At 41.3% G+C, this 7,956-nt stretch overlaps 1 pseudogene; it reads left to right on the top strand.

Annotated features, from left to right (window-relative positions):
* The first annotated feature begins 902 nt into the window (after window positions 1-902).
* LOC106701015 (endogenous retrovirus group K member 7 Gag polyprotein-like) lies at window positions 903-2,560 on the top strand (annotated as a pseudogene).
* The last annotated feature ends 5,396 nt before the right edge of the window (window positions 2,561-7,956 follow it).

Raw genomic sequence — 7,956 nt, 5'->3', positions numbered from 1 at the left:
TGAGAATTATTATTATTTTTTTATTCTATGGACTTAAACCTAGAAAATAAGGGGCTTCCCTGGTGGCTCAGATAGTAAAGAATTCACTTGTAATGCAGGAGACCTGGGTTCTATCCCTATGTCAGGAAGATCCCTTGGAGGAGGAAATGGCTACCCACTCCAATATTCTTGCCTGGAGAATCCAATGGACAGAGGAGCCTGGTGGGCTACAGCCCATGGGGTCACAAAAGTGTGGGACATGACTGAGAGACTATGCACAACACAAACCTGAAAGACAACGTCTCAGTTAGATCAGAGAAACTGCTCTGAAAAGGGAAAGGAGGAGTCAGAATGTATATGCATTTTGCAACAAAAACCAGGTAGTCAGACTGCGGGGAGCTGCCTGTGAGAACGGGGTCCTTTATCTAAAGGACACAGCTCTGGGAGCTTCCTCAGTCCTTGAGGGTTTGCTTGCAAACATAGCTCTCTGTCCCGCCACCCCAGAGATTAGGCGACTATTTACTGCAGACACCTGGAGTTCTGGACAAACTCCTCGTGCACAGGGAAATAATCTGCTTATCTGGTGTAAGAAATAATAACAGGATGCCATTCCCATGCTCTCAAAATTTCTTGTGAGTTTTTGTAAGATGTATAGGTCAACTAAGAAAAATGCTAACTGTCTTGTCTTTCTCACACTCCCCTGTATAAATATAAGATGCTGAATAAAGTCGTGGTCAGACTGCGTCCCTTCGTGGAGACATGTCTGATCCTCTTGACCCCATCTTTGTTGTAGAATTCTTTTGCTGTAGTTTTCTTTCTCAGCTGCGCCATGCACGTTCTCAGGACCTGATCGACTTTGCCGGCTGGCACCGGCAGGTGGCGCCCAAACAGGGACTCGAGAATCGGAGTGCGACGACGGCCGCTGCCTGCCAAGATTGAAGTAAGTAAAGAGGAATTCCTAATTAATTAAAGTAAAGGGCAGGGAGTGTTATTGTTGAGAGTAATAAATCATGGGACAAGGCAATAGCTGCCAGTTATTTGTACATATGTTGAAAACTATGTTAAAAGGTAGGGGAATTCATGTAAATAAGTTACACCTAGAGAAGTTTTTACTTTTTATAGAAGATGTTTGTCCTTGGTTTCCAGAAGAAGGAACAGTTAGTCTGGAAACTTGGAAGAAAGTAGGAAAACAATTACAGACATATTATTCCTTACATGGTCCCAATCGTGTCCCTGTGGATGCTTTCTCTTTGTGGACTCTCATAAGAGACTGTCTGGATCCTGAACATGAGGGACATAAGACTCAAACAGCCCTCAGGGATTCCACAGAACCCGAAGTTGCAGAGCCTTCCACCCCTCCGCCTGAGTCGCTTTGTGCTGTGTCTGAGGGAACAGCTTGTAAGGCTGGAGGGAATGATGATGTGTTAAGCTCTGATGAACAGGAAGAGTTAAATGAACAAGCAGCTCAGTACCATAGAGAGGATATGCCTTGGGAGATGATGGTTAACATGCAACCCCCCTCAGGAAAAGGGGAATTAAAGCATTCAGGGCTTTCCAAAGAACAGCTGGAGAATTTAATTCAGAAGATTGTTATAGCAGTAAAAAGGATGCACAGGGAGACTCCCACTCCAGCCAGCCTTTGCCTCCAGGATATCCTCCCTCGGTTCTTGCTGGGCTCAACCCACCTCCGCCTTTCATAGAACTGCAAGAGCTTATATCTATCCCTGCTTCTTTGCCCGGTGAAAACATAAAAATTAGAAGTGAGATATTATTATCTCCTCTTCAACAAGCGATTAAGTGAGCTAATGAAGAAGGAGAATATATTCCCGGGTTTTCAGGAATCTATCCAGTATTTGAAAATGCTCAACAGCAGAGGTATTATGAACCGCTGCCCTTTAAGCAAGTAAAAGAGTTAAAAATGGCTTGTGCACAATACGGCCCGACTGCGCCACTTACTCAGGCTATTATAGAGGCTTTAGGAAATCAAAATCTGCCACCTAATGATTGGAAACAGGTTGCTCGGGCTTGTTTATCTGGAAGAGATTATTTACTATGGAAATCTGAGTTTGCTGAGCAGTGTGGGATCACAGCCGATATCAGTCGGTGACAGGGACTGAACACCACTTATGAAATGATGGTGGGAGAGGGGGATTATCGAGACACTAATAATCAACTTAATTATTTGCCCGGAGCCTACCCTCAGATTAGTGCTGCGGCTCTACAAGCATGGATAAAACTTCCAAATTCTGATAAAAAGACTGAAGATTTATCTAAAATTCTCCAGGGGCCAGATGAACCATATCAGGATTTTGTTGCCCACCTGCTTGAGGCAATTAGTAAAATGATAGGGGATGAGCAGGCGGGAATGGTGTTGGCTAAACAGCTTGCTTATGAGAATGCCAATTTGGCTTGTCAAGCTGCCCTGAGACCTTACAGAAAAAAGGGAGGCTTATCCGATTATGTACGGATTTGTGCCAATATCGGCCCTTCATACGTTCAAGGCATAACTTTGGCCGTGGCATTACAGGGAAAGACAGTCAAAGAAGTACTGTATCAGCAACAAAAGCGGGATAAGGGATAAAATTTTGCAATTTGTTCACTATCACCAATTTCTCTTTCCAAAAATCGTTGTTTCTCAGCCCCTTGCCGACGCCCTAACTGTATTTACTGATGGCTCTTCTAATGGAATAGCTAGTCTGATTATACAAGACAACACTGCCGCCTGGCGTACTAATTATAAGTCTGCTCAAGAAGTAGAACTATTTGCCATTCTTCAGGCTTTATTACAAATCTCTGCTCCATTTAATTTATATTCTGACAGTCAATATATCACAAGAGCCTTAAACACTATTGAGATTGTTCCATTTATTGGTATCCTGAATTCTACTATCCAAACTCTTTTTCGTGATATACAACATTTAATTTGTTCCAGAGTTAATAAATGCTATTTCAGTCATATTTGTGCTCACTCTGGACTTCCTAGACCTTTAGCACGAGGCAATGCTTTGGCTGACGAAGCTACACGTATGATATTTCCTTCATTGCAACAAATGGCAAAAACATCCCACAGCTTGCACCATCAAAACAGCCATAGCTTGAGACTTCAATTTGGCATTACTCGAGAAGCTGCCAGACAGATTGTTCAGCAGTGTCAAACATGTCCTCAATTTTTTAGCATCCCCCATTATGGAGTTAATCCCCGAGGATTGTTGCCAAATGACATATGGCAAATGGATGTTACCCATATTCCTGAATTTGGTAAACAAAAATTTGTTCATGTTACTATTGACACCTTCTCCGGCTTTTTACATGCCTCTCTACAATCCGGAGAAGCTAGCAAACATTGTATAGCTCATTGCATTAAATGTTTTGCTGTTATGGGAATCCCTAAAACCATAAAAACAGACAATGGTCCAGGATACACTGGAAAAAAATTTCAACTATTTTGTACACAATTGTCTATCTCACATAAAACAGGTATCCCTTATAATCCTCAAGGTCAAGGAATCATTGAATGGGCACATCAAACTCTCAAACATCAATTGCAAAAACTAAAGAAGGGGAAATTGTATGTCAGTACCCCCTCCAACTCTCTAAACCATGCTTTATTTGTTCTAAATTTTTTACAATTGGATATATGTGGCCGTTCAGCAGCACAGCGATTTTGGAACTTTGATGCACAAACAATAAGACCTAAAGTCTTTTGGAAAGACCCATTTGTGGGAAAATGGTATGGACCAGATCCTGTAATAATTTGGGGACGAGGGCATGTTTGTGTTTTCCCACAGGATGCTGAAGCGCCGCGCTGGCTGCCGGAAAGGTTGGTATGCACAGCGGAGATGATTTCTAGTAAACCAGATGAAGAGACTGACGATTCAAGAGCATGATGAATTACTATCTCAGCAACAACTTCAGGCATTGATGCGAGAGACACAGAATCGTGTTGCTGTGCAGGGCGATCCAATATCACCTTTAAGCTTCCTGATAACCTTATTAATTATCTTAAATCAGATTAATACTGCACATTCTGAAGAATATTCAAGTGCTTACTGGACTTATTTTCCCAACCCTCCCCTTCTCCAACTGGTGAGCTGGGAGGGTCAGTCTATTCCCATATACACTAATGAAACTGTTTTATTTCTTGCACCTTGTTTAATTAAAAAACTGATTGATGATCTATGGAGATAAAGGCTTCCATCTATGAAAATGGTCTGAAGTTAAAGGAACATAAGCGTGCGCCTATATAAAAGGAAAGGGGGAGATGCAGGGAGCTGCCCATGAGAACGGGGTCCTTTATCCAAAGGACACAGCTCTGGGAGCTTCCTCAGTCCTTGAGGGTTTGCTTGCAAACATAGCTCTCTGTCCCGCCACCCCAGAGATTAGGTGACTATTTACTGCAGACACCTGGAGTTCTGGACAAACTTCTCACGCACAGGGAAATGTTATCTGGTGTAAGAAATAATAACAGGATGCCATTCCCATGCTCTCAAAATTTCTTGTGAGTTTTTGTAAGATGTATAGGTCAACTAAGAAAAATGCTAACTGTCTTGTCTTTCTCACACTCCCCTGTATAAATATAAGATGCTGAATAAAGTCGTGGTCAGACTGTGTCCCTTCGTGGAGACATGTCTGATCCTCTCGACCCCATCTTTGTTGTAGAATTCTTTTGCTGTAGTTTTCTTTCTCAGCCGCACAGCGCACGTTCTCGGGATCTGATAGACCTTGCCGGCTGGCACCGGCATCAGACCATCAGAAGATTATTGGAAATTAAAGAAAACCAGAAAGCTCATGTCAATGAATTTAGGCTTTTTCTGCACCTGAAGAGGGAACAGTCTGGGCTCCTTGAAACCATCGCTTCGAGCTGCACCTTAACTACTTAGGACCAGGACGCTATTCTTTTCTATCCTGTGTTCCCTCAGGGTGCAGCTCTGTTTCGATCCAGAATTCCTCAGGGCTCACGAGCCTGAGCGGGAGGTGGGGGTGCAGAAGCCATGCTGATGGCTTGGTGGCCTCAGCATCCTCCGTTCGTCGACATGGCAGGTCACATTTTTCCTTCTGCAGAATAGTTTCTGCTGCTTTCTCTAAAGCAATCAATGCCCATTATTTGTGCCTTGTTTTAAATTACTGTGTCACTCTGCCATCTAGTGGATATGCTATTTGCATCACTTGTTGAAAATGAAAGTGAAGTTGCTCAGTCGTGTCGGACTCTTTGCGACCCCATGGACTGTAGCCTATCAGGCTTCTCCCTCCATCGGATTTTCCAGGCAAGGGTACTGGAGTGGGTTGTTCTTTGCTACTAATTTGCAGAGGGATTTTATGCTACATGTAGCTCAGAAGGTAAAGAATCTGTCTAGAATGTGAGAGATTCTGGGTTGGATTCCTGGATCGGGAAGATACCCTGGAGAAGGGAATGGTAACCCACTCCAGTATACTTGTCAGGAGCATTCCAGGCATAGAGGAGCCTAGTGGGCTACAATCCACAGGGTTGCAAAGAGTCAATGATGACAGAGAAATTAACACTTTATACTCTTCGATCCTTTGAAAAATATTCTTCCAATTACTATGCAGTTTTGCTGAGAATGAGAATACAAATAGACAATGTAGGGTCAAATTGGGAATATTGGGGGAAAATAAAATCAACATTTCTTTCCCATTATATCAAACTAGTATTTAAACTGGTATATAAACTTGAGGGGGAAAAATAATCTGTTGTGAAATAAATAATACTGGACTGAGATTATCAGATTTTCTTTAATCTTTTCTGAATAGGTGCCAGACTGGAGCCCCAGACCAGATCAAAGAAAGATAAATAAAACTGCCTGTGAGCACACTGAGTAACCCTAGACACTAGGGTGCCCGTGATGGCCTGCACTTCGGGTATCTACACATAAATACATGTAGGAAAAAAAGTGAAAGTGTTAGTTTCTCTATCATGTCTGATTCTTCATGACCCCATGGACTATAGCCCACCAGGTTCCTTCATTCATGGAATTCTCCATGCAAGAATACTGGAGTGAGTAGCCATTCCCTTCTCCAGAGGATCTTCCCAATCCAGGGATAGAAGCCAGGTCTCCTGCATTGCAGGTCAAATCTTCACCACCTGAGCCACCAGGGATCTATCTAAAACTATGTGTTTACACATAATACTGAATTTAAGAGGCTATTTTGAATTTGATTTCTTATTTTTTAAAAGTATGCTTTATCTGCATACTCTTACAGGAGTGATCTCAGTTATGTGCTGTGCTCAGTCACTCAGTGGTGTTCGACTCTTTGCAACTCCCCATACTGTAGCCCTCCAGGCTTCCCTGTCCATGGAATTCTCCAGGCAAAAATACTGGAGTGAGTTGCCATGCCCTCCTCCAGGGGATCTTCCCAACCCAGGGACTGAACCTGGGTCTCCTACATTGTAGCAGGATTCTTTACCATCTGAGCCACCTGGGAAGCCCCTCCTCAGTTATAGAGAAGGGTCGATAAAGCTTGCATTGAACATGTTAAGGTGGTTAGACTGTACTGTTTAATTACAGTAATAGATATTTTATTGGACAGAGAAGTTAAATCAACCTGCTAGAGATGTATAAAAATACAGATAATTTTGAAACAGTACTTTGAGAACACCAAGCATAAAGTGATCTTAGTGAAAGCTCTAGGTCAAGGTGAGGACCAGTCACACAGTAGGAAAATGTAGAGAAAGCTTGTGAAGTTTTATATCTTGTCTGAATTCTCCCTGAAGAGTCACCCCCTTCCTTTAATATACTTTAAAGCTTGTGTATCTAGAGCTCCTTCTTGTATACTTTTAGTGCAACTGGACAACCTAGAGACTCTGAGTCAGTCACACTATTTTTTTTTTTTTTTTTTGGACACTTTGGAGAAAAAAAAAATGTTATTGTTGTTCTGAAATTAGTTTCCTGTGGCTTTTAAAGATTAATTCATTTAATGTTAAATTTCTCTCCTGAAGACACATAAAAGACATCAATGTTTTTCTTTTTTTTTTTTTCATACTTTAGCCTTGAAATATTTGAAGACACTGTAAGAGTCTCCTTTTATTTTCCTTCTGTGTTCCAGATGTCTTCAGGCCCTGGACTGGTTTATCAGACACTCTAGCTCCCATATTACACCTCACGGTTTATTATTTCACACTGCAGGTGCCTATATAATTATTGCTAGTTTCCAAGAATCATAGACTTGTCTTCACTGAGATGCTGTCAAGAACATAATGTTTGTTTCTGAACTAAAATGAAAATGGGAGTTACTTCTTTCTGTTTACATCAACTACTTTACATCAACTACTAACACAACCACACTGAATGCCATGATTATAATATTGAAACTAAGTTAGTTTCATTGCCATCATCCAGATCGTTTTACAACCACAACCTCTTCATTACTACATACTTGTTCTGTGGGCATGAAACTCTGTTACAACTCTATTCAGCAATCGGTATTAATCTGAATTGCATTTCCACAATTCAGATCCTCTAGTACTCTGATCTTATATCATACTTTTTGTTGTTGTTCAATCTCGCAGTCATGTAAGACTCTTTGTACTCCCATGGACTGCAGCATGCCTTCTGTCCCTCACCATCTCCCAAAGTTTGCCCTGCATTAACTCTACTTCTCATTGAAAATGAACATTCAAATTCCTACCTTGGCTCAGGCAGTCTTCTCTGCTTAAAATGTCTTTTGTTTTTCTTTCTTATCCTTTCACTTTATCTTAACACTGTAGTTCAACTCAAAGTTCAAAGTCCGTTTGTGATTTTATTGATCAGGAAATATCTTGGTCATTATTCAAGTATCTCTACATGTGAAGAGTACTATTGCTTGACAAAACCTTAATGAAAAATAAATAAGCAAAAAACAAAAATATTATGAACAGTGGCAGTGCAGAAAAGTGCAGTGTTTTTTAAAGCACATTATTGTTTCTCTTACTACATTATATTTTACTATAATAATCACATTGTTGAACTTCCCAGGTGCTGC

Source organism: Bos mutus, chromosome 28 (assembly GCF_027580195.1).
Source record: "Bos mutus isolate GX-2022 chromosome 28, NWIPB_WYAK_1.1, whole genome shotgun sequence".
Lineage (NCBI taxonomy): Eukaryota > Metazoa > Chordata > Mammalia > Artiodactyla > Bovidae > Bos > Bos mutus.
This window is presented reverse-complemented; position numbering and strand designations above follow the sequence as displayed.